General features: G+C 44.6%; 1 long non-coding RNA gene across 1 annotated transcript in view; it reads right to left on the bottom strand.

The window, feature by feature from the left end:
- Positions 1 to 278: 278 nt before the first annotated feature.
- The window catches only part of LOC121271427, a 42,082-nt gene continuing 14,694 nt past the window's right edge, over positions 279 to 27,666 (bottom strand). The window contains exon 3 of the long non-coding RNA XR_005941715.1: positions 279 to 376. This is a non-coding gene — a long non-coding RNA (uncharacterized LOC121271427). The remainder of the gene's footprint in view (positions 377 to 27,666) is intronic.

Raw genomic sequence — 27,666 nt, 5'->3', positions numbered from 1 at the left:
TAACATGTGCCTTGGTGTTACATTCTGGTTCATGTGGTACGAGTCCCACTCGGATTTAATCGCAGATCCTATGCTAACACTTGTCTTCTGGATAAGACACCTTGTTCTCATGAAGGTAGAGCCCATGGCATCCCCCAAAGAAGGAACTATCCAGGCATTCCGGGCCAAAGTTCATCCCTTGACCGACTACACCTAAAAGGGATTGAGGCTCGTGGGATTGTACTGTGCGCAAATTTCCTGTCACCGTGTCGACAACAAATTCAAAAATAATTAATTACCTGTGAAGTGTTTTGGGGCTTCTGGAGAGCCTGCATGAATATAACTTACTTTTTTCTCCAAAGAGAATCAGAAAGCGAGCATTGCTAGGTGAATGTTACTGCAATAAATCAAAAGAGGAATTTTAAATAGTCAGCCGCTCGTAACCTACTGAAAATAGTTTGTGTTTCTCCATTGGGTTTTAAAGTGAGCTCTTTATTACCGAATACTGATGTATAACCCTCTGGCTGAACCTATCAGAGAAATTAATTTGTGGTCAGAGGGAAAACAGTCAAATTCCATATGGGTTACCAACACATGGGGAGCCAAAAATGTTTTAAATTTATCATTCAGAAATGGAGCAAGCTCTATTTATTACCAAACGTGCAGATATTAAAATGATCACAGATGGGTCTCTATGTCTGTTCACTCCCCTGTATGGTGAAGGAAATCTGGAGCGTTTAATTTTAACTTGCTCACACCTTAGGGTGTCCCGGAGCGTTTGACAGCCAATGAAGTACTTTTGAAGTGTTGTCACTGTTGTAAGGCGGGAAACATGGCAGCCAATTTGCACACAGCAAGCTCCCACAAACAGCAACCTGATAATGCCTTTAATGCTGGCATAAGAGAGGCACATGAGAACAAAAAAAGGGCGTGGTTGCTCCAGCGAAGGAGATGGATGTGTGATGGGCAGGAGAGGGGTGTCGAGGTGGGTTTTAAGGACAATCTTCCAGGAGGAGATGGACGTAAAGAGTCAGAAGTGTTTAGGGATGGGAGTCCGTGCAATGGAGCGGTTGAAGCCTTCGACCCCAACAGTGGGGAATGGAAAGCAGAGTCTAAGGATTGGAGAGTTTTGGGGGAAGTTGTAAGGCTTTGTTGATCTGGGGTTTCTCCAACTCTTCCACTGGGCACAGAGATGTCTGCCTGACACCCGCGAGGAGGGTCTGCAGTTAGGCTCATTAAGAGCCTCGTTAAAGGTAACTTTCGGAGCCACACCAGGATTTGCCCGTTTCCTGATACTTCAAGGGGGGGGCAGATCAACTGCTTGGCGGTGGATATGCAGCCAAAATCCATACTGTAGAGGGGTGCAATCCCTCCTCTCCTCCCCTCATCTTTTCCCCACCATCCTTCCCCCTACCCCCACCACTCCCACTCCCCCCCACACACACACGTATACGTACATACACACACATGTACACACACACACCCACATGTACACACCCACCCACATGTACACACACACACACACACATATATATACACACACATACATACACACAGTGATGGCCTGGTTGCTTTTTATGCTTTTTTAATTTGAGGATTTTGAAAAGCGGCACAAAGGCCACCTCCAAGATGAGGGTTGCTCCCATTTACTTACCCCGTACTGAGGGCTGCTGCGCTTCCTCAGACTAGAAGGCCTGTGATTGGCCCTCCAGCTTTGAGAGCCCACCCACTGCCCTCAATTGGACAGGGATCCTGCCTCTATGCCAATTAAGGGACCACCAATGTGAAAATCTGAACTTGAATCAGCTTCCCACAGGTTCGAGACCTGGGAAGTTAACCCAACTCCTGTGTGCTGCCCACCTGCAAAAATATCAGCCCCTGTGTTCATGCCTCTCTCTGAAAATAGCTACTCTCCTTTGCCCCTACCTCACCCGAATGTATAGTTCGGCACAAAAGAAGTTTAAGAAAAAATTGATTTTTGATAATCCCTTTCATTGCTTAGTGCATCCTTAAGGGAGGACAACCTCTTTTTAAAGAAAACAGTTTAGGTCTACAGAATATTCCCATCAACAGTAACCTTTCAACACTGATCTTAAAACGTTGCAAATCTCTCAATTACAGGTCTGCTAGAAATAATAACCATCATTGTACAGGTGGACGGTCCTTTATCTCAAACTCCTGGAACCCAGGGAATTTCGGCGTTTGGGTGTTTTTTTTTCGATATATGGTCGGGATGAATAAGTAGCGGCTTGCGGGAAGCTGGTTAGTGATGAGGAGTTGGAGAAGGGGTGTTTTTTGTGTCCCTCAGCGCTACGCTAAACAGTTTAAGCAGCAAAGAGGAAGCGGCCTCCAGCAGTCCGAAGTGGGCACTCAGACCTGTCCTTCCAAAGTCTTGCTGGTTCCATTTGGATGCCCGAGGGGCTGCTCTCTGAGCTTAGTCACCGTGACAGGTTTTGGGTTTTGGTTTTGGACCTGTTGGGTTTTCGGAAATACGGACGAAGGATACTGTCGTGTAGATTTAACACCCTCTTTTTTTTTTGGTGTGGGATCAGCTTGTAACTTTTCAAAGCCCATCAGTTTGAGTCTTGGGGCTGCCCAGTGGTCCCTCACAGCTCTGGGGAGACTTGTTAAGTGGGGTGCGAGGGAACTAAAAGTGCTCAGTTCTCAATTCATATCTGGTAACTCTTCCCACCTTCAAAAAGCTCCCTGACACACTAACAGGTGTGTCGCTCTTTGTACCGGTAATTCCCTATTGGAGAAATGATATTAAAAAAAAACACCTCTGCATAATGCGCTCGCCCTTCCAACACGTTTTTTTTTGTGTTATCCTGGGACCTATTGTGCTGTGACAGAACACTTTTTTTTTCACACTGTAAATATTTCATGGTTAAATATTAACATCCACTTAAATAAATCCACAATTCAAAACAACAAAGCTTTGGCAGCGATGTCAGTAGCAATCCAAACCACATGAAAAATTTATTTATGAATATTTCATTGTGTACTCTTGACACTCTTATACAATTTCCTACCAATGTTAAATATGCTACAGATTATTTTTCCAATGTTTTCCTCAAAGATATTCTGCTTTATGTCAATGCACTGGAGCTTTGGAAATGGCTCAGTCTATTCAGCCAAACACTATGTAAACAGGTGACTACAAAAGGTGTTGTTGAGGGTTGGGGGCAGACGGGTGGGGGTGTAGGTCAATGTTTTTCCTTAAGAACATGACCAATAATAGACACAGGCCTGGATTTGCGCTCCCGGGTCGGGAGTGCAGAGTTGGGACGTTTCCAGGCTCTTCAAACCCGGCCTAGGCGAAAGTGGCCCGGAAGGTCGGATTTTCGTTCCAGGGTGGCGGTACGAGTGTAGAGGTTGCCGGGTGCAGAGGCGAGCTGGGCGGGAGGCCGGTCTCTATGCTTAAGATTGTAAACAAAAAAGCAACGGAACAAGAAACAGCCCTCAAGCACTCACCCCTCATACCCTTTCCCTCCAACCGCTCCGCATGCAGCACCCATGCCAACCCATGCCATCTACCCACCCCACCCCACCCCCCCATGGCCCCTCATACCCTCTATGCCAGCCTGTGCACCTCTACCCATTCCCGTGACCCTTTATAACCCCGATGCCAACTTAGTGCCAACTCATACCCATGCCCCCACCCATCACTCTTTGCCTCTACACTCTCCATGTCAACTCAGACTGCAGGACCCATGCTGAGATTAAATAAAATAAAGTTCTAAGTATCTACTGCAGACTTTTTTTAAAAAAATCCTCTCATTCATAAAAACCCATTCAATATATTTACATTCATTCAACTACATCCTAAAAAAACAAACATTTCATTCAAGTGCCTAATCCCTTGTGAAAACAAACGTTGGATCGCTGAGGCAAGTCTTCCACCCAGCCCGCCTCTGCACCCAGCAGCCCCTGCGGTGCTTCATGCTGTGTCTGGGGTTGGCTGGCCCAACTCCCATTGTACCCCGCCTCCAATCCCAGGAACGAAAATTGGAACTTCCGGGGCTGTTCCTCAGGTGTCGGGCTCATGGAGCCAGGAATTCTCACAGCTGTGCTCCCGACCCCTGGAGCGAGAATTCAGGCCAAAGCCTGGTGCTGTGCCAAGAATGACCTACCAAGTGGTAGATTTTAAGGAACATCTTAGAGGAGGAAGGCGAGTTGCGGAGAGGTGTAGGGAGGGAATCCCAGAGTGTAGGACCCAGGCAGTTGAAGGCGCAGCCACCAGCGGTTGAGCGATGAGAATCAGGGATGCACAAGAGGCCAGAGTTAGGAGTTTGTACACAGAAAATATCCACAGATTAATGACCAGTTAACTTGGTGTTGGCTGAGGTAAAGGGCAGTTGCGCTGGGAAATATAATATATATTTTTAATCACTCCTGACTGTTACCTGGTGGATATAAGGTTGTGAGACAATAGGTGACCTTGACAACATGCAAAAGGAGATAACTGCTGATACGTGCAAGCAAAATACAAAAGCAGGGCCATTTCCTACAGTTTTATCAACTGTGCCTTTGTTACCTCGTTATTGGGAGGGGTGGGAGGGGGGGTGGGGGGGGGGGGTGGTGGTTGTTTAACTCTGCTAATGCTGACTGCATCTTGTGTTTGTTTCTGTGCTTGCAGTAAGCCATTTGTTGGATTTTTTATGCTTCTGCTCACTCAGAAAACTGTAAGGGCGAAGAAACCACGAGAGTAACAAAACAGCCGAGAGCCCGTCATTAAAATGGCTGCAGTTGGTGAGACTGTCTATAAAGCGGCTGCTGTTTTCAGTCTACAAATGGTTGCTGTTGGAGGCTATAAATGGCTGTTATTGGTGAAGCTATAAAATGGTCGCTGTCGGTGAGACTCTTTCTATAAAATGTCTGCTAATTGCGCCGCATCATTGCTATAAAATAGCTGCAATTGGTGAGACCCTTTTCGAAGCAGCTGTTGATTGTAAATCTCTCCTTCTTAAAAAAAATTCTGAATTTGCGGAGAAACTAAGGCTGAGAATGAAAAATAAAGGTATGCCTGAGGAGACACAGCAAAGGCCAATCATATCACAGGGGAGTGTGCAGTTAGTTTTAATAGCAGAATTGCTTGAAAGTCTGCCTCCTCAAAACAGACATGTTTCTTTCAATATTCGCTGATAGCACTAAAGGCATTTATTGAAACAGATAATTCACACTGGTACAGATCTTTCATGGTTTTTAGAATCATTAGTATGCAAGAAATGATACATTTCATGCCAATATGTTGTGAATCATCAAGCCTGTGTTTTTAAATGTTTACTTTCTCTGAACACCAAAAATAAATTGCTTAGAAAGACAACATGTCAATCTTAAAGAGAAACAGGTAAGACTTTGGCCAGGAATTTTAGCTGGTTTCCTGGTGCCCTGGAGTTTGGGGGAAGGGATGGTGGCAGCAGGACTACCCACCTGCAGGCACAGGTAGTGCAGCTGAGCCTGTTAAAGGCCCCTACGGCCTATTATTGCCAGAGGCTGACTGGAACTGAAGTCACCGCGATGTCCCCTCCCCATGTTAGGCCCAGCCACGCACAAAGGGAATCCCTTTTTTATTTTAAAGCTAAAACGTTTGGAGAGAGAGGGTACCTCCATCTTCACCGGGCACCCTCTCTCTCTCTCTCTCTCTCTCCCCCTCTCGCTTACGTGAAAGGGCAGCCTGCTCGCTCCTTCGGTGCTGAAGGGCCTTCAGTTGGGCTTCTGACCTTTTCCTCCTGACTTTGGAGTTCTGAAACCCACCGGGAAGCCCCTATGTCAGGATTTTGGATGCTGACTGGTTCAGTGGGTTTCCAGTGCTTCCAGTTCTTCAGAGCTCTAGCATTTTTCTCTTCATTCTTTTAATCTCAGTGTTGTTTGCCTTTTACTGGGTTACATGGTAAAAGACGGATTACTGGAGTGCAATTATTTTACTGCCGAATTTGGAAATCTGAAAGGCCCTGACTTGGGCCACAGGAACGTGTAAAATGAAAATCTAAATTGGACATGTTTACCCTGAAAACATTCAGCAGCCACTAATGACTGAAATAAAATTACCCCAATTAGTGTGGGCTGTATTTCGGGAGAAATCATGCCAATGATGAAGCAAGGGTTCGCTAACCAGGCTGCGCATAATCCAAAACCCTTCGCCTGATAAAACTAGTGAGCACACTGAATCAGACTGAGTCTGATAGTTGCTTTGTGGCTTCAATTTAAAAGATCGGACTAGAGGGGAACTGGGTAGCAGGGGGTGCGGGAGAAGGAGTAAAAACTCGCAATCTGGCTTTTCCCAAATCCTTGCCAAAACCGGTTCTCTTATATCCGAGTTTATTGAGTCTGTTCTGAATGGGGATGGAATCGGAAACCAAGGGCTAGGATATTTTGTTAACGTCTGTAAGAGTTGCCTGACGAGTCTTGAAATAAGCCATGCACTGGAACAAATTGAGAATGAATTGTGTTGAGTTATTTATGCATCTAATTCTATATGGCTGGAAATCCGTTTAATTAGAGGAACTGTAATAGCCCTACGGACAGAGCTCTCCAATTGCCACAATACGTTTTCCCATAAGCGTTTTTTTGTGTGTGTGTGTGTGTTTGTGAGAGTGGAAAGAAAAACAAGAAGGGGATTATAGGATGCTTTAAAGATATCCTGAGGCGCACAGGAAGTTTGTTCCACTTCTGTTACTGAGATCGTCAGGAAGAAAGTCATAAATGTCACAGGAATCTGAAAGTCCTGGAAAAATCTCTGTCAAATTAAGACACAGTAACGGGTCTCTTTCTTTCTCTCTCTCTCTCTCTCCCTAACTTGATTGAGCTTTGAAACAAATATGAGGGGCACCAGTGCACTGACTCTTTTTTTTCATTCATGAGGATGTGGGCGTTGCTGGCTAGGCCAGCATATGTTGCCCATCCCTAATTGCCCTTGAGAAGGTGGTGGTGAGCTGCCTTCTTGAACCGCTGCAGCCCATGTGGTGTAGGTACACCCACAGTGCTGTTAGGGAGGGAGTTCCAGGATTTTGACCCAGCAGGCTAAAATACCCACCTCCATTTAACGGGACATAAGCCCAGGTTTAATGATGAATGTCACGTCGGCAAGCCCTCACCCTCCTCACCTCAATGCCCGTCATGCCTCCTTCACTCTCTCTCATACCCCCATACCCTCTCATATCTCCCATGCCCTTCTAATGCTGCCTCTTAACTCCCATGCCCAGTCCTATCCCCATGCCCCCTCTATGCTGCTTCATATCTCCATGCGCCCTCATACTCCCATGTGCCCTCATCTCCCATGCCCTCCCCATGCCCCCTCAGAACTCCCATGCCCACTTATATCCCCATGCTCTCTCTATGATGCTTCATATTCCCCAGACCTCCTCATGTCCTCCAGGTCCCTTCCAAGCTCCCCATGTATCTTCCATAGCCACTCACCCAGCGTAGACCTAAGGATGTCTTTCAAATAGACAGTTAAAACAAATAAAAGCCAAAAAATCTAATCTTACTCAACCATACCATACTGAAAAATTCTCCTTCAAAAAAAGCCATTCTGAAAAAATTAAATCCCCTATTAAATCAATCTATTATAAAAACAAACATCTATTTCACTAACCACATCAAAGACAGCTAATCCTTTAATGGCCTCTTAAAACTGTCAATCAAAATGTCTATACATCTCCCTGCTGAGATAAGTAGTTCTAGACCTTTTGAAATTCAGCTAAGTATTCATAATGGTCACAATTGTTCTAACAAACCATTCTAGCTCACTGGAAATGAAGCTTATTGAAATTGCAAAAATAGATGTTGAAGGTTAATTTTAAGCTGCACCAGGTGTCCTGTCAATCACAGTAGTCCAGGAGTAGGTTTTTTTTTCTAACTGGCATCTGTTGAAGGTTTTGTTTTTCATTTTAGAAGTACTCTCAGCATTTAAATTACTTCAGATTATTATACTAGAAATCGCAATCACTGCAATAAAAATACTTCTAACCTACAATAAAGCATCTAACCATAGTTACTGTGAAAGAACACAATATTTTTTATATTTCAAAGCCTGCCAATGGAAGAATTCCAGGAGCAGGTGAGTGTTTTTCCCCCCACTTGGGATGGATTCATGACTTCTCTGAGAGAGCTTGAATCTCATCTACCTCCTGAGGGGTGCCTATTCCACTAAAATTATGGAGGGGTGGGGTGGGGGGCAGATGTGAAACTGCCCATCTGCCACGATGGAGCAGGCAAGGGTGCGAGAGCTGCACATAAGCTGAGTGGCTTCATCCTTATCCTGCACCAGGGAAAATTGCTGCAAACAGGAATGGGGCCGAAATTTAGCCATGCCCATCATTTTTAAAGGGCTACTGTGTCATCCTCACTTGGCGAAAATCCAGGCCTGTGGTTTGATATATCTCCTCAAAGATGCTGTAACACAAATAAAATAGACAGGCACAAAGTATTGCCAGTTCAAGTGTGAGTTTATTGCATCACTGTGCACTGTGCATGCTCTGATATTTCATTAGAATAATGCATGAATACATTACAGATGCAGAGTGAATCATGCCCCACTGTGGGCAGTTACCTGGGCCCCAGAATTCCCTCCCTAACCCTCTCCACCTCACTTCCATCCTTTCAGACATGCTTAAAACCCCCTCTCTGACCAAGCTTTTTGGTTAGGTGACCTAATATTTCCTTATGCTGCTCAATGCCAAATTTTGTTTGATCGTTACCCCCCATCAAATGGCTTTGAACATTTTACTGTGATAAGGGCAAGATTTTGCTTATTCGTTCATTGAACGCAGACACTGTTCACAAAGTCAGCATTTACTAAGAGCGTGATGATGATTCACCTTCCTGAATACAATTGAATGGCTCGGGTGACCATTTCGGAGGCTCAGTTACGAGACAGCCATATGACTGGAGTCACACGTAAGCCAGGCCGGGTCAGGATGACCTTCCTGCTGCTACCACCAATTGTGGCCCGTAAGTGGACAATTAATGGGAGGGGGTTCACCACACAGGGAGCATGACGAGCAAACTAGTGCAGGGTTGCAAACCCACTCCCAGCGATGGACCCTCATTCAAAGGCACTCAGTGACTGACTGAGGAACACCGGCATTGGGAAAGGAGCAGTAGTGGTGCCTCCGGAGAGCCACCCCCACCCTTGCTGCCTACGTCCCCTTCCTTCCACCTAGCCCGCTATCCCCCTCCCACCATCCCTCTCCTGTGGCTGGGGTTCCAGTGAGGATCTGAGGCCTCACGTGGATGTAGTACCAGCAGCAGCCACCACCTCCCCAGTGACGCTGCCGTTCGATAGGGTGGCCAGCAGCTCTCAGTGGGCAGGACTTCCACTGCTGTCCAGTTAAGATCCCAAATTTAAATTCCCCACTTGCCATGATGGGATTTGAACTCACATCCAGATCATTAGCCCAGGCCTAAGGATTCCTAGTCCAATATCATACCACTTTGCTACTGTATCTGTATGTTAATTACTGTGATGAACAGCACATTAGGCGGGTTGCTTTGCATTTTATCTTCTGCTGGTTGTGGGTGAACCATTCTCACTGCTTTAGATGTTGAGAAAGGGTAGGAATATACTAAATTGAGATCCAAACTCATAACAGCTCTACTCGCAATAATGAAACAGCTTTCTTTCATCTTCTTACCAAGATTTTTTCACTGTGGGTTTAAAACAGGGCAGGAGTTGGAGTGGGACCACCCAGACTTAGTTCACATTCAACCCCTTCAACAGATAAACAGAGGAGATAGTCATCTCGCAACACATTAAACTGGGTTTAATTCGCTTCCCATTCCCCAGTGTCTCGTCATTCAACCTAATAAAACTCAAACTGAATGAATGAATAGGGTCATACCAATTACTGTAAAATGCAGTATATTGGTTGCACCCATGCTTTTTACATTTGTTAGCAAAATATCCACCATTACTGGTATTTAAGTCATGTCATCAGGATTGTGGATCATAAAACTGAGTAAGGTAGTGAATGTTGATTGGTATTTGGCTACATCAACCTGTGCCAAGGAACTGAGCCACAGAGATCAGTGAATCCTGGAATCAATTTCTGAACAGAAAGATTCCCTCTCTCCTGTTTCTCTCTCCTTCTCTACTTTCTTTTTCTCTCTCATATACTCTTACCCAATCTCTTGCATCCACTCACTCTCACACTTTCTCTCACACATTCTCTCTCACAGTCTCTCACACACTCTCCCAATTGATTACAATCACTCTCTCGCTCACTTTCTCACACACCCTTACGCAATTTCACGCACTCACTCTCACACACTTACACAATCTCTTGTACACATTCTCATACACTGTCACACATTCTTACGCAATCTTCCACACACTTCCACATGCTCAAATGCTCTCTCACGTGCTTTTACACAATCTTCCGCACTCTCACACACTGTTACACAACTTCTTGCACTCACTCTCTCACAGTTTTACACAATCTCCCGCATGCTCTCTCTTGTGCTCATTCTTTTGCATGCTCTCGCTTTTGCACTTCCTCTCACACTCACTTGTTTGCACGCTTTTACACAATTTCTTTTGCTCTCTCTCTCTCTCTCTCACTCTCATACTCTCTTTCATCTGCTCCCTCTCTCTTGTGCGTGTCCGCATTCTCTCTCTCGTGCTCAACCATTCACGCACTGCGGGTGTTGGGGGGGGTGCGGGGTGGAAGGATTTTGGAATTTTAACATTGCGGCCCAGTAGTGTCTGGGTGCCCCTGTGTGATGTAGGGTTTTAGTCAGCGTGTGATGTCACAGACAGCTCCTCCCCGCGCACCCCCCCCCCACCCCGGAGGTCAGCCTGATTGACTTGGCTTCACTTCCAGTCAGATAAGGCACTCTGAAGTAGAGGCCACAGGAGCAGGTAGGCATGGGGAGGGAAGGGTGTCTGTAAAATGCTCTGGAACATCCTGAGGTCATGAAGGGTGCTATATAAATGCACTCTGGAAAGGTGGGGAAATGTATATTAAGAACAAAACTCACCTAAAAATAATAGCTGGTAATTTTGGGAAAATTCAATAACAGAGTTCAGGTTGTGCAAAAGCAACCACATTCAGCTTAAATGTTCAGTATTGTTTCAACTCATGCTCTGAATTATTTCTGGTCCCTCTCCAGCTTTCTTCTGTCTCTCCTGAAGCACTTGCTCTTTCCAGGGCCAGCTTCCACAGGGACTGGCTATCTTCCAGCACTTCACCAAATGAGTCATTTTCATGTCTGGATCAGGCCTAATGTCAGGGCAGCTATTTGGCTAGGGGCACTAACTAGCATTGACCCAGCTGACATCAATATGCACAGGGTCAAACATAAGGTGATTGAATTCAGATTTTTTTTTAATGTCGCTGAGTGATGTTTTCTGTCTATCTTCAAGACAATAATGTTTAGTTGAACAAATTCATGATTCCAAGAAAGTTTCATGGACAAATGCTGGGATAAACAATAGTGTAGATTTTTATTTTTCAGGTGAATACTTGAACACCTCAGTATCCATGGCGACAGGCCCGTGGTCTTGAAAACAAATGGAGATGATTCCTCTTCCTTTGCATGTTGCTCTGGCCCATTTGCACAGCGATACTCACCTAAATCTTCACACGTTTATAAAGTGGGAATGTTTAGTCAGCAACAAAACAAAAATAAGCAAAGTTGAGAGCTGTATTAGCCCCAGTTGAAGGCTGCCAACTCTCAATGGATTTAATCCAGGAGACTTCACCTCATGATCTCCCACTGTCAACCATCCTGCCCAGTTCTACTATTGTTTTCTCCCCTCATCTTCAATATTTGATAGGAAAAAATGTTCAAAGGAAAATGGAACAAAAACTCACACTATTCTTCTTTGCCCTATTCTCCATTCCTGGATATTTCCCTTTAATTCTGGGAGATTTCAGGACAACCGTGGAGGGATGGAAACTTCAAGGTGAAATGAGCCCATGTGAAACTCTTCTCTCTGATGAACTTTGCCAGAATGTTAGGAATCCCCATTGGGTTCGTGTCAATAGATTAAAACACTGGAAAGGAAATCTCCTGAACGTTTGATTGTGGGAGCATTTTTCGTTGGTTTTTCAGTGAACTGTTTTGGAGTCCTGTGCAATGCAATACGCTCCTGAATTGTCCCTTGTAGGTGGTGGACAGTCTTTGAGGAGTGAGTTACTTGCCGCAGAATTCTGAAGCATTCGGATGCTGTTCCTCCATTGCTGGGTCCAAATCTTGGAACTCCCGACCAAACAGCACAGTGGGGGTACCTACACCACATTGACTGCAATGGGTTCAAGAAAGTGGCTAGGTGGTATTGTCACTGGACTAGTAGTCCAGCCACCCAGGGTAATGCTCTGGGGGCCCAGGTTCAAGTCCCACCATGACAGAAGGTGAAATTTGAATTCAATATATTAACAAAATCTGTATTAAAAGTTTGATGATGACCATTTGATGAAACCATTGCTGATTATCGTAAAAACCTATTACCCTTTGGGGAAGGAAATCTGGTCTACATGTGACTCCACACTCACAGCAATGTGGTTGAGTCTTAAATGCCCTCTGAACAAGGGTAATTAGGGATGGGGAATGAATGCCAGCCTAGCCAGTGATGTCCACATCCCATGAACAAATAAAAAAAACTTCTCAAGGACTATTAAGGATGGACAATAAATGTTGGCCTAGCCAGCGATGCACAGATTCTGAGATTGATTTCAAGAAAAGACATGTTTGAGCTAAATCACCATCTAAATTCTTTTGCTAACACAATGTTCTATTTTTACAAGCTTTCTTTGCAATCCCAATATTTCTTTCAGGTTACTGTGTTTCTGTTTTTTTAAAACAAACACCTTTGGTGCAGAAACTGTTTGGCCAAGAACAGAGAATGAGTCACATGTGGCCACACCTGAAACACCCAGAATAACTGTCAAGTTTTGGTTTGACACTGAGCAGGATAGAGCAAGAACGTGTCCATTTCTAATCTAATCACCTTCTATAATTTTGATTTGTTACTGTAAACCAAGTTAATAGAGATCACACAGTGTAGTGGGTGAAGTCCCTATCTCTGGGTCAGAAGCACTGGGTTCAAGTCCCACTTCAGAACTTGATGGCCATGGAAGGTGCATTCATAATGTGACCAAATAGGTTGATTATCAGCCTGTAAATCCTTCCGATATGGCTGATGGCAGGTGGTAAGAGTGGGAGAGATTCCTGGTCAGCCAGACTGCAGATGCCAACGGCAAACCACTGCTGTACTTTGCCAAGCATAATCATGGACCAATCCAATGGAAGTCCCTGGTTGCCAACACCCTCTTAGGGCATGGTACCTGTAGGAGGAGGTAACTGAATCATCTCTGCATTTTTAGTACATATTGCACAAGCCTCAAAATTCAACTCATTGCAGTTAAAATTGGCCCAGAAGCCTGAGCTGAAAGCTGTGGGTTAAGATCAAGGTTGTGGTCTCAGAACAGAATGTCGGAGAGGGAAAGAATCATTTTTCACTCATCTGCCGATCCAAGACTTTATGGGGAATATTGGTTTTCTTAAAAAGAAAAGTGAATGATTGTTTGATTGGATTTAGGTTGGGAGGAGACATCTTGGTCTGGAACTTAGACAGGGCCTGTTTTCAGGCGTATGGTGTTAGGAGATCATGGGACCACGAGGCCTAACAATTGAAATTGCGCTTGGGCATTATCTCTGGCTCTGGTCAGGCCCCCACAGGCAGCTCACCTGAGTGAAGGGAGATTTGGCCTCCGACCTTGCCAAATGTAGCCCAGTGAGTTAGTGGAAAAGGGGGATTGGGGTAGGCTACAGGGCTGGAAGGAGGCCTGTGACTCCTGAGGAATCTGGGGGCACTCCTGCTTCTCCCGACTCTGTGGGTTGGGTTCTCCTACCATGTTGAGATGACCTTACCTGTCGCTGGCGTCGGGCCTGACACTTCAGTAGCTCCTATGAGCTCCAACACCTGCCTCACTCATTCCCAGCTCATTTGTCAATGGGGCAATCACCAACAGCCACACCTGCAGTGAGGAAGGGTATTCTCAATGTCAATTCCTTCCTTACCATTGAGGCACTGTGGAGTTTCTATGGGCTTTTGTTTTGTCTTTATTAAACTAGCTCTTCTGTTTAGTATTGCTGAGAAAAAGGGACATGTTTGCCCAAGCGTTTTGGACCAAGGTGCAAGTTCTTCTGTTTGGATTATTTCACAGTTGTCCATGTTTTGCTTGAGTTTCTATACACAATTTAATTCATAAAATAGCACCCGGTTGCGCAGTTCTGTTTAAAATGGCCCACGTGTCCAATTTAGAAATTAAATCCTAATCAAGATTTGAAGGATTACGGGTTTCTCCAGTTGGGGCAAGTATAACTGTGCACACCCTTTTTCAGGCAATGGTCAGGGTAGTGATTTCGGTGAAACTCCCTGTGCACGCATTTTGCCAGTCTAATATTTAGCTGCTTCGTTGTTGGGTTAAAATTCCTGGAGCTATCGCGAAAAGTGTCACTTTCTGAATGACTAACTAATTGCCTCCAGCGATGGTATGCTACTGAATCAAAAGTGCACATGTTGATTTATTTTTTTATTTAAAAAGGAACTGTGCTTTCTTCCTGCTAAATGTTGACTGAAATTTGGGAACAAAATCATATTACCGTCAGCAGATTCCAGATTTGTATCTGTCAGAGGTCAGAGGGCAATTTTAAAAAGGAAAGCCAAATGAGAATAGACTTGTTAGCAAAATTGAAGCCCATGGGATTCAGGGGGTAATGGTAGGGTGGATACAACATTGGCTGAGAGACAGAAGGCAGGGAATAGCAAAGAATGGTTGTTTTTCAGACTGGAGGGAGGTAGACAATGGTGTCCCCCAGGAGTCAGTGTTGGGACCACTGTTCTTTTTTTTAATGTACATTTTATAGGGCATAATTTCAATATTTGTGTATGGTTCAAAGCTTGCAAACACAGTCACCTGATAGTAAAGAATTTGAGTATTGCTGAAAAGAGAAACATGTTGCTGAAACTTTTCATCTTGTACTCATCAGGACAAACACAAGAATGCCAAATTTCAAACGATCACAACAATTTATACTGCAGGAGAAAATGGTACTGATTTGTTGGCAAGCTGACACTGATTGGCCAAGGCGTTGCCACGGAAAAAGCAACATGGAACTATAGGCTCCCCAAGCTTCCACATAATTCGAAAAAGGCGCAAGGCTGGATCATATTCCCATTTGTTTTCAGAGGATGGGGTCCCTGAGTATGAACGTATGTCATTTTTAGCTAGTGTAAATGAGCCAAGTTATAAGCGCGATAGATTTTCTTAAATTAGTTGTTAATGAAGTTATTAGCGCACTCAGGATTGCTCAGCAAGTGCTGTCCATCTGCGGAATCCCATCTGACTGTAGACGTTTTGTTTGGGGTTTTGCAAGTGCGGGCTGGTCGAGTATGATCTGTACTCTGCCTATTATGAGCGACCGAAGGAACATGCTGTTTGATTCGCTGGGATGTACAGGCTTGCAAATGTGGTTAACAATGAGGGGGATAGCAAAAGAAGGAGAACATAGATTGGTGAAATGGAAATGTAACTCAGGGATGTGATGACAGGTTTTGCGAGGCAATATGAATTAAATGGTGAAATGTTAAAGGAGTTTCAGGAAGAGCGAGATTGGGTGGGTGGCTTCACATCAGTGTTATTTTTCATTCTTTCAGGAGATGTGAGCATTGCTGGCAAGGCCAGAATTTGTTGCCCATCTCTAATTTGCCTTAAGAAAGTGGCGGCGAGATGGTCTAATTGTTCTTTATTTTAATTGGCTTGTTTATTGTTGCACCGCGTCGTGACTTTAAGACTGCTGAACAGTGACACAGTGCACTTCTTAAAGGGAACAGTGGTTGTGCGTAGCTTGCCCGTTGCACTCTGCAGTGTATTCCAGGTTGCTGCCTGGCTGAGTGGAAGAATTGGCTCATGTACACAAATCTTTAGGAGGTCATGTGGTGCAACTCTGGGTTCAAGTCCCACCCACAGGACTTGATGGCCAAGGAAGGTGTGTTCAAAAACCCAAACAAAACAGGTTGAGTATCAACCTGCAAATCCTTCCAACATGCACCAATGGCAGGCAGTAAGAGTGGGAGAGATTCCTAGCCAGCCATGTGATGGAAAGAACGTTGGAGCCTCTACCAGCACTATCCATAGCTCCGGACTGCAACATGCATGTAAAAGGCACATGTTGCCACAACTACCGAGTGAACCACCACACAAAATCTTTGAATGTGGCAAAGACAAGTTGAGAAGTCTGTTAATAAAGACACGGGCCATCATCAGCCTAGGTTCTGAGCGCAAACCTCAGGTGTGGAATTTAAACCCATTTAAACCCAGGATTCCAAGGTCCCGCTGAGCCACAGTGACAATAAAGCAGACTTGTCAGATCTCCTTTCAGCTTCTGACTGACCTGCTCTGTATTTCAAGCAACTTTTTTTGTTTGATTACAGATTCACAGCGTTTACAGTTCTAGCCGTACACTCAGAATTAAACAGCCTCTGTGCCACAATTGGCAATCACTCCCCTCTGTGCATACTGAAGAATCCTTTTCCCAAACCACTGCCTGTTTGAAAGGCAAACTTATTGAGGGAGTGTTGCTTTAACTTCAAACACAGATAAAAACCAAAACACTAATGTTAGACTGGGAACGTCTCATGTAGCAGGTTGAAGTTCACTTTGAAATCTTTAAACATTTTATCATTGGAAATGACACTCTGCAAATTTTGGCCAATGAGATCTTTATGTTTTTCATGTCAAAATTGTTTGTCTGGCATTTGGCCACTTAGTGCAAATGGATTAAAATAGTCGACAAAGGAATTCCACAGCAACAAGCTGAGCACCTGCATCTTGATGTTTACACAACAGAATTTCAAAGCTGTTAATCGTTATATAAAAAATGAGGTTTTTTAGGCTTTAGCAGAAACAGGTTTGCTTGCTGGAGCTCATTTAATTCCCTCTCGTTCCCTATCTCTGTAATCTCCTCCAGCCCTACAATCCCCCAAGACCTCTGCATTCCTCCAACGCTGTACCCCTGTGCATCCACTGCCTTCATCCCACCATTGGCGGCTGTGCCTTCAGCCATCTGGGCCCTACAATCTCCAATTGCTCTACAATCCCCTCCCTAAACCTTTCCTCTCATTCCTCCCTTAAAACGCTCCTTAAAGCCTACCTCTTTTGGCCAAGATTTTGATTGCCTGACCTAATATCTCCTTGATGGCTCCATGGCAAGTTTGGTTTGGCAATGCTCCTATGATGCACATTTGGATGTTTTACAATGCTGTTGGCGCTATATAAATGAACATTGTTGTTCATTTTCATGATACTAAATGGCCATCTATGCAACCCATCACCAGAAACTCATAGTGATCTCGACCAATCCCATTCCCTTCTGTTAATATGTGTATCAAATGTGTAACAACTGCCAGGTGCTAACTAATGTTTGCTTTGATTTTATTTTAAATTGCATTTTATGAATCACTCTCTTTATGTTTGGGGTTTGGACATTGTTTACTGCAGTAAGGGAGGGGTTCCTGTAGGAATAGGCTCTATCTCCTTTGTTTGAAAGAAGACGTAGAATTTCACAGCACAGGAGATGATTTGGCCCATTGGGTGAGCCAGCGCCTGGAAGAGCTGTCCACTTAGTCACAACCCCCTCATCTTTCCCGCTATTTCCTTTTCAAGCATTTCAACCACTTCTCTTTTGAAAGTTCCTATTGAACCTGGCTCCACCATCCTCTTTAATAACAATATTAATACAGTAACAAAAATTTTCTTAATTTTCCTTTTGGTTCTGTGGCCAATAATCTATAATCTGTGTCCTCCAAGCCTCCTGCCAGTAGGTTACCATTGACCAGAAACTGAACTGGAATAGCCATATAAATACTATGGCTGCAAGAGCAGGTCAGAGGCTAGGAATCCTGCAGCGAGTAACTCACCTCCTGATTCCCCAACGTCTGTCCACCATCTGCAAGGCACAAGTCAGGAGTATGATGGAATACTTCCCATTTGCCTGGATGAGTGCAGCTCCAACAACACTCAAGAAGCTTGACACCATCTAGGACAAAGCAGCCCGCTTGATTGGCACCACATCCACAAACATTCACTCCCTCCACCATGACACACAATGGCAGCAGTGTGTACCATCTACAAGATGCACTGCAGGAACTCACCAAGGCTCCATAGACAGCACCTTCCAAACCCACAACCACTACCATCTAGAAGGACAAGGGCAGCAGCTACATGGGAACATCACCATCTGCAAGTTCCCCTCCAAGCCACTCACCATCCTGACTTGGAAATATATCACCGTTCCTTCCCTGTCGCTGGGTCAAAATCCTGGAACTCCCTCCCTAATGGTGTACCTACACCACATGGAGTGCAGCGGTTCAAGAAGGCAGCTCACCACCAGCTTCTCAAGGGCAATTAAGGATGGGCAATAAATGCTGGCCCAGCCAGTGATGCCCACATCCCATGAATGAAATAAAAAGAAATATTTTCTCCTTATTTATTCTATCAACCACCCCCCCCCCTCCAATTTTGAATATCCCTTAATTGAAGGAAAGACAGATTTGCATTTATATAGCACTTTTCACAACCACCGAATGTCTCAAAGCATTTTACAGCCAATGAAGTACTTTTTGAAGTGTAGTCACTGTTGTGATGCCTTCCCCTTGAAGGGGCAAACATTGAGAAAGGTGGTATCTCTTTTCACTGTCCTTGAGCTGGCACTTGATGGCAACTCCAAAATATTTTTGTCTTCATAGTTAACATGCGTCATGATATTGAAAGTGTCCGTTGTGCGTAGCCTGCAGCAGCCCATGCCCAAGTTACATTGGCGGTTATGCACTGAGGGAAGTACTACACTGCATTCTGCACCCATGTGGTGGATTTTATAACCCCGAGTAGGGGTGTTTGTAGTGGGGGCGGGGCTCAAAAAACACAATGGGTGGCTGGTCCACCACCTTCCCACCCACACCCCCAAGCTGTCCCCCATAGCACAATAGGCAGGCATCAAAATCGGTAGCCCACCCCCATGTTTAAATGAATAATTAAGGATCAATTGAGCTTTGTAAAGGTGGAAAGGAAGGGGGCACATCATTTGGGGAGGGTGCCCTTTGTGCATCAGAGGGAAACACCCCCCCCCCCAGGATGCCACCCCTCCCCCACTCTGTTCCTCCCCATCTGGCCTCCAGTGTGGGCCTTCCCACAACCCCGCCCCCACTCATCTCTGGCCACCATCTCCCCACCCCCACCCCCACCCCCATTCCCCACTGGCCAGCAGCTCTTGAGGGCGGGACTTCCTCCCACTGCGGGCTGGGAGTCCGTACCCTCGGTGTGTCTAGCCCACTGGCAGCATGTTACGTCTGTGGGGTGGGCTTCCTTCCGATGTGTCGGTCACCGGCCAACTCTTGCAAGGATGGTGGAGGGGGCAGCCGGGGCCAGTGAGCGTACGGGGGTAGGGAACAAGCAACATTCTCCCCTGTGAGATCCAGCCCATGGAGATTGGATGACTGTCTGCTATATCTTCATATTGCAAATGACTGAACTTAACCTTTTTATCGATTTCCCCAACCCCCTGGACACTTTCAAAATGTGGTTTTTACAACAGACTGCACCTTGAACCTGAGAGAGAAAAGGCCTTTTAAGGAAAGGTGGAGAATTTGTATTTATGTAGCACCTTTCAGCATATTACAGCCAATGAAATGCTTTTGAGTTATAGTCATGGCTGTTGTAATGTGCGAAACAGAGCAGCTGATTTGACGGGAGCAAGATTCCACATTGAGATAATGAGCAGGCGATTATCAGATAATGATTACGATGTGCCCCAGTTTAATGTCTCATCATAAAGACGGCACTGCAGACAGTGCAGCACTCGCTCAGTACTGTGCTGGGAATGCCAGCCGGGATTATGGGCTTAAGTTTCATGAGTGGGGCTGGAACTCCCCTGACTCAGAGGTGAGAGTGCACCCAAGCCCCCTCCCCCCTCCCCCCCCCCCCGAGTCATGCTGACACCCTGACAAAGCGAACCAGCAGGCGAACCCTGCAGAAATTCACCTCACTGTTTCTTTCGTCGCGTCTCTGCATCCCACTAAAAACCCTCAGAGGTACGCGCCTACACACTTGTGTCTGTGGAACCATACGCCATGCGGCACCTCAGGATTCCACAGCAGAGAAGAAGGCCACTCGGCCCATTGCGTCTGTGCTGGGTCTTTACTAGAGCAATCAGGAAGTCATTCCACTGCGCTGCATCCAACATATGAATTAGGAGCAGGAGTAGGCCTCTCTCTCTCTCTCTCTCTCTTCCCCTACACTCCTGTATCTATATTTGCTTAGGGATTCATTCACTATTCCCTTCAATGCAATTGTCTGTGTCTGAGCCACGTTATCATTTCCAGAGAAGAGCAGGGACGTTTTCCCCGGCGTTCTGGCCAACATTTGTTTATTCCACAATCAGCACCACTTCAAAAAAAACCAGATTTAACCAGCCATTAACACATTGATGTTTATGGGATCTTGCTGTGCGCAATTGGCTGCTGTGTTTCCTACCTTACAACAGTGACCCATACTTCAAAAAGTACTTCATCGGCTGTAAAACATTTTGTGATATCATAAGATAAAGAAAGGCGCTATATAAATGCAAGTCTTTTTTGCTCTATTGTCTACAAATAAAATATCAGCCGAATGTAACTTTTAGTATATATATATATATACATACATATACATATATACACACACACACATATATATATATATATAGGGTGTATTTTTGGTGTTTCTTTTAGTTCAAGTGATTGTACCAAGAGCGAGCCTGTGTTGTTAGTCATTGCCAGGAATGTAAAATAATATTCTTTTGCCTGAAACTTAATGTTATAAAAACATCGCGATGGTGAACTTAACAGGCGGAACATTCCGCTCTTCAATAACACTCTTTGAAGCGGTTTCTCATGTTATCTCACTTCTCAGCGACTATTGTAAATTAATGACACCTTGTCACTGGCTGACCAAACCGAACGGAAACCTACTTTTCAGAATCTCTTCGTGACCTTTTCTTCGTCTTCACTGCAAATCAGCAAGTCCAGTCTTTAAGAGAAAGAGGAGGAAGGACTGGTAGTCAAAAATCACCCGGGGTAAATGAATGTAAACGGTGTGTGAGATTGATCGTCAGAACTCCTTGGGATAAATGAAGTCAGTACATGTTATTAGCAGTACAAATGGCGCATATTATAAAATACATAGTTTGAATAAGGCTCATTTCGGAACTAGTCCTGCTAACATGGAGCCGCTTCTCAAAGCACAAGAGAACCGTTTCTGTCTGTTGAGAGTGTAATGGAGATAGAAGGTTAGGTTATGCTTTTAAAACGGTGTTGCCGCTCTGCTTATTTCAGATGTGTCCATTATTAGGGGAAAATTGCACACGCATCCAGGAACCACTTCTAAATTGTCAATTCAGAGGATTCTGCAGTCACTAGCATTTCACCGTGCAAACGAGTCTCTCAGGACAGAGCCCAGATTCGAGACTAAATCCTCAATTGTGGAACCCTAGCGACACTTGGGCAAATACTTTGTTTTATTCGTTCATGGGACGTGGGCATCGCTGGTTGGGCCAACAGTTATTGGCCGTCCCTAATTGCCCTTGAGAACTGAGTGGCTTGTTAGGCCATTTCAGAGGGGCAGTTAAGAGTCAACCGCATTGCTGTGGGTCTGGAGTCACATGTGGGCCAGACCGGGTAAGGACGGCAGATTTCCTTCCCTAAAGGACATTAGTGAGCCAGATGGGTTTTTACAATAATCGACAATGGTTTCCTGGTCACCATTAGACTTTTAATTCCAGACCTTTGTTGAATTCACATGTCATCATCTGCTGTGGTGGGATTCAAACCCAGGTCCCAGAGCATTACCCTAGGTATTGGAGGAACAGCACCTCATCTTCCGACTAGGCACTTCACAGCCTCCCGGACTGAATATTGAGTTCAACAACTTTAGATCATGAACTCTCTCCTCCATCCCCACCCCCTTTCCAATCCCCCTTTTTTCCAATAATTTATATAGATTTTTCCCACCTATTTCCATTATTTTTAAACATATTTCCATCCTTTGTTTTATCTCTACCTTTCAGCCTATTTCGATCCCTTCCCCCCAACCCACCCCCGCTAGGGATATCTGTAACTCTTTCCAGTACAAACCCATTTCCATCTGTTTCAGATGAAGTTACATAGTTTGCCATTGTGAGATTTGAACTCTTGATCTTGGGGTTACAAACCCAGTACCATAACCACTTGGCTATTGAGGCCAAGCCTAGGATTATCTGTACCTTGCTAGTCCTGATTTCTACCCTTAATTAGCACATTCCTTAGATAATATCACCACCTTCAACACCTCTTTGTCCTTTTGTCTATGACATCTTTTGGCTATCTCCATTATCACTGGCTCTTTATCCAGCTCTACCTATCCACCCCCCCCCCCCCCCCACACCCCCCCGGCACACCCCCAACTTAAACCAGCTTATATTTCACCTCTTTTCTACTTTTCCTTAGTTCTGTTGAAGGGTCATTCGGACTTGAAATGTTAACTGTGTTCCTCTCAGCAGATGCTGCCAGACCTGCTGAGTTTTTCCAGGTATTTTTGTTTTTGTTTTGCATTACCCTAGGTATCTGGATTACTAGTCCAGTAACAATACCACTGCCTTGCCTTGATACTCCTGCACAACTTATGTGAAATTCCTGATTGAGGCTTTTAAAATGGGAACAGGTGGTTAATTTTATTTGGACATCAATTGTTCCCCTGCCTATGTTATTTTAAGTACAATGCAGGCTTGCAGTATTTATTATACACATCGCTGGCTAGTTTCTGAAGGCTACAAGCAGCCTGGGATCAATCCCTTCACCGACAAGATGAATAGAAACAGTCAGACACACATTTGCAAACAAAATGACACCATATGCACCTCAAAGCAGCCCCAGCTGTACGCAGTCGCCTCTCGTTCATGTGGAGCTGCCACATTTTCATTAGACTTCGCTCGCTAACCACAGATCAATTGCAGGGATGTGAATGAGAAGAGAGGGATCCCAGTCAATTTGCCCTAGGGAATGGGAAACTGGTGAGTGTGAGCTGAGGTTAACAAGCCCTGTGAATTTACTGGAGGCAGATTGGCTGCTGTCACTGCATTGGGAGAAAGGACAGAATTTGCTGGAGAAATAACAAGTTTAATGCTGCTCATTGCTATTAATGCATGAATAATCTAACAGCCAAATTTTAAAAAGACTTGCATTTATATAGCACTTTTCAACCCTTTGCAGCCAATGAAGTGCTTTTGAAATGTAGTCACTGTTGTATTTATTACTAAACATGCAGATATTAAAGGGATCACAGGTGGGTCTCTGTGGTCTGTTAACACCCCTGTACAGCACACCTAGAACACTGGGTTTAACTTTCTCACACTCATGATGTCCCAAAAGAGTTTTACAGCCAATTAAGTACTTTTGAATTGTAGTCACAATAGGAAACACAGCAACCAATTTGTGCACAGTAAAAATCCCACAAACAGCAATATGTTAATCAGACAATCTATTTTTGTGATGATGATTGAGAGGTAAATATTGGCCAGGACACTGGGGTGAACCCCATCCCATCCTTCTTCAAACTTGTGCCAGGGGATCTTTTACATCCATCCCACCAGGGAGGCTGGGTTTAATGTCTCATCTGAGAGATAGCACCTTCAACAGTGCAGCACTCCCTCAGTGCTGCACTGGAGTGTCAGCCTTGATTTTTGTGCCCAGGCCCTGGAGTGAGACTCAAACCCTGGAAGCTGGTGACTCAGAGACAAGAGCGCTACCAACTGAGCCACGGCTGAGCAAGGGCAAGATATGCTACGCCACAATTTGCTAGTCAATTTTGCACTCTGCCATCATTAGGTTTGTGAAAATGAGGTCGTAATGAATTTCAGGAAATTGCTAGGGTTGTGCTGTAAATATGCAATAAGCTTGCCAAAGAAAATTAGGGCTGGTATTTAATGACAGAAGGGCCCTATTAATGGTGAAATTAATCTTCCTGCAATACCACTCAATCTCTGGCCTGGAATGAAAACTTTTGAAACTGGAATCTCACTCCTACAAGTAGGAAATTGTTGCTAGAGATTTTTGAAATTTAGTGTTTTACATTATTTTGTATTTTTCTGATGTTTCCTTTCCCCTTATTTCTCTCTCTCGGACTAACCTTTCGTTCCCTCACCTTATCTACATCTTATCTCTACCTGTACCTAATTTGACTCTCACTCTATTTCCTTCTCTGTTATTTCATTGTTTCTGTCTCACTTCTTGGTTAAGGAGGCTCACTGATGGCACTGTCATTCACCAGGGTCCCAGATGCCCTATTACCCTCACCAGGACACTATCAGCTTACACTGCCGAGGGAGATGGTGGAACTGTTAGTATTGGTTCATGCAAATGCAATCCAACCAATTTCTCCCAGAAAGTGATGCTTTGGAAGACAATATTTTAGTCATTTGAGACATTAGGGAGCACAGATTTACGGTGTTGGGCCAGAGATGCAGTGGGGGGTGTGAGGAAGACCTTCTTGAACAGTGGTGAGGGCTGTTGCACGTACTGCCTTTAGTGTGAACCCAAGTCCTGTCAGCCCTTTCAAGTGGGCGTGAAAGATCCGACTGTTCAAACAGGAGCATGGAATTTCCCCAATGTTGTGGCCTACATTTAACCCTCCCAGAACTGATTGGTCCATTGTCAAGTATGGGAACTTGCTGGGCACAAATTGGCTGTCTCCATAAGACCATAAGACCTAGGAGCAGAAATTAGGCCATTCGGCCCATCGAGTCTGCTCTGCCATTCAATCATGGCTGATAAGTTTCTCAACCCCATTCTCCCGCCTTCTCCCCGTAACCTTTGATCCCCTTACCAATCAAGACCCTATCTATCTCAGTCTTAAATACACTCAATAACCTGGCCTCCACAGCCTTCTGTGGCAAGGTTCCAACAACAACAGAAACTAGCTTCAAAAGTACTTCATTGGCTGAGGCCCTTTAGGCTGTCCTAAGGCTGTGAGAGGCGCTATATAAATGCATCTGTTTCTTTGATTGTCTACAGATTGGATATTTAAATACATTTCATTCAACATTACTGAGGGTGGGTGGGTGGGAGGTGCTGCTGATGGGAGGCATTGATACCAGCTTGGGGTTAGGATTCTGCTCTTGGTTTCTATGGATGTGCTGGTCGGTGCCTGCATCAGGTCGAATCAAGAGGAGGCCATTCAGCCCCTCGAAACTGTACCACTGAGGTTAAAAAAAGGATTGCAGGGCTAGCAAAACAACTGATAAAGTAACGCAAGACTGAGTTTTAAAGGTGTTTTCTCTCTCTCTGGCGGGTGAGGTGGATAATTATTTATTATCAATAACTAAAACACAGCAGACCAGAAGTGAAACTTGTTTTGTGAATGGGGTGGGGGGGTGTGTGTGGAGGGGGATTAAAATCAGCAACGAGAAGCTGAAAGTTAAAAGTAAAGGTCTTAAAAACTCAAATCCGCTGCTTTGAAGTGCAGGGATTACAGTAGATCCGCGGGGCTCAAAGGCAAATCCTAAAGACCATTCTGCGTTTGGCTGAGACTGAACTTGCGGAGACCACCTTGAATGAGTGTCACATGAGGAGCCTGGTTTTAAAAACGCCCATTACACACCGTCTGAGGCAGGTAAGGAATCACTGGGAAGGAACTGGGGGCAGTTTGAAATACCCCCACAACTTAAACTCGGGGAGGAAAAATACACCGCAGAACGAGCTTTCCGTTCTAGGATTTATCTGCCGAGCATTTCACGCGTTTTCGTGTTTTTATTTCCGATTTCCAGCAATCGCAGTATATTGCTTTCGTAGATGTCAGTAGCTCCTCTTTCTACCAAAAGTTATTTGGGCCTTTCTTAAACTTCATGTCTAAGTGGGGTGGGAGTAACAGCTTGGAGTAAGCGCAGAGTGCTGATCCAAAAGTAACTCTAATAGTGATCCGCCGCTCCACAGCAGCGCCACATGGACTAGAAGTTGCTGAAGGCAGATCTTTGGAATCTTTCTCCCTTCCTTAAGGTGCCCCTTCTGATCAAAGCAGAAGTAAGCATGTCACCAAATTTGCGTGATCCAGCCACTTCGACAATCGGTCTCTGAAATATTCGATCAGATCCTGCCCATCCTATCAGCACTGCAAGATCTTTACTCAAAGTTAAACACTACCCTTCAAACTAATTTACTGTATATTTTCTTCTTGAAGACGGATCCAACTCTTAATTTTCTGTTTCTGCGCTGCCCCCCCCCCCCCAAATAAAATTCATCGACGTTTAGACAATTTAATTCGGTTGAATGAATAACTTGTACAAAACCCTGGGTCCTCTTTTAATCTCTCATCCCATCTCTCTAAAGTCGACACTTCAAAAGATCCCAGCTTGCTGTCACTTAGCCATCGTTAATCTTGCCCACGGTGCTGCTTTGTAGACTGCGCTGTTCCAATCTATCTGTGTACCATTTGCCTAACTCAGCACATCATTGCCCATGACTCAAATATCCAGAATGCCAGCGCGAATATTAAACTCAACCCCTTGCCTGCGTTTTCCAGTTTTTTTTATATATCAGTCATTGGCGATTCAGCACCTTGGGAGTGTGGGTGGCGCTACCAAAATGCAAATTTATCATTGCTGGCATTGTTGGGTTTGATAAAATCTGTAGATTATGGGAAGGGACAATGAGGTTGGTAAAAGGAAATTCAGAATAAAGGCAGCTGAGTGCCCCCCCCCACCCCAAGTCTTAATTCAGCGCAGGTTAAGAGGGGCGATCACACGTACACATTTTTCAGAGCAAATAATAGTTTGAAAAGCAAAATCTCAGGAGGTTCCCAAAAACGCTCTCCCTCCCTCTTTTCAGCTTACCTTTCTGTTTCTTTCTCGCGTATCTATTTTTTCTCTATCTCCTTTCTCTCCTACCCTTCGGCCTCTCTCTCTTTCTGCCCATAGCTGTTTTTTTTTCAGCAAGCAAAGCCTAATGCATTATGTCTGGGCACTTGGGGACATTCCCCTGCTCTGTAGCACCGACGACACTGTCGCAGCTCCAGCGACCTGCGCCCTCAAACACACCCCACACAGTGACCGCCCCTGAACTCTGTCCTTTTCCTGACTTCAATAAATATATATATATATATATATATAACTGGCATTCCCAGTAATCAAACTGACCAGACATAACGCATTCTGAATGGTTTTATAACACGCATTTAGCAAAATGTAGGTATTTAATTCAATTTTTATTTTATTTTTTTGCCCGTTGTTTTTAAAGTTGCAAATATTACAAATTAATATTGATGACATTATATAGAAGCTTAATGCATTTGTACACACTTCCCCAATGGATTCAGCTCCCTTAATTATTGGAGACAACTTTGGTTCAAACGAGGTCGATGCTCAAACAATGATAGTAAATGCTTAGAAATGGTGAAGGCAGGCCTTTAGAATTAAATTATAGTGTTACTGATAAGTAAATTATATTTAAGTTTAAACCATTAAACGTGCTTCGAGTCTCAGAAGACTGCGTGGAGTCAGCCAGTTATAGGACGGAGGTGACATGAATATCGAGTGGCCCTGGCCTTCAAGTGGATCTTCTGGTTCCGATGTGAAATCGCACACAAATTGAAGTCGGGGCAAAGCTCCTCAGAGCCT

Source organism: Carcharodon carcharias, chromosome 30, assembly GCF_017639515.1.
Source record: "Carcharodon carcharias isolate sCarCar2 chromosome 30, sCarCar2.pri, whole genome shotgun sequence".
Taxonomy (NCBI): domain Eukaryota; kingdom Metazoa; phylum Chordata; class Chondrichthyes; order Lamniformes; family Lamnidae; genus Carcharodon; species Carcharodon carcharias.
The sequence above is the reverse complement of the archived record's forward strand: the minus strand, read 5'-3'. Positions and strand labels throughout refer to the sequence as shown.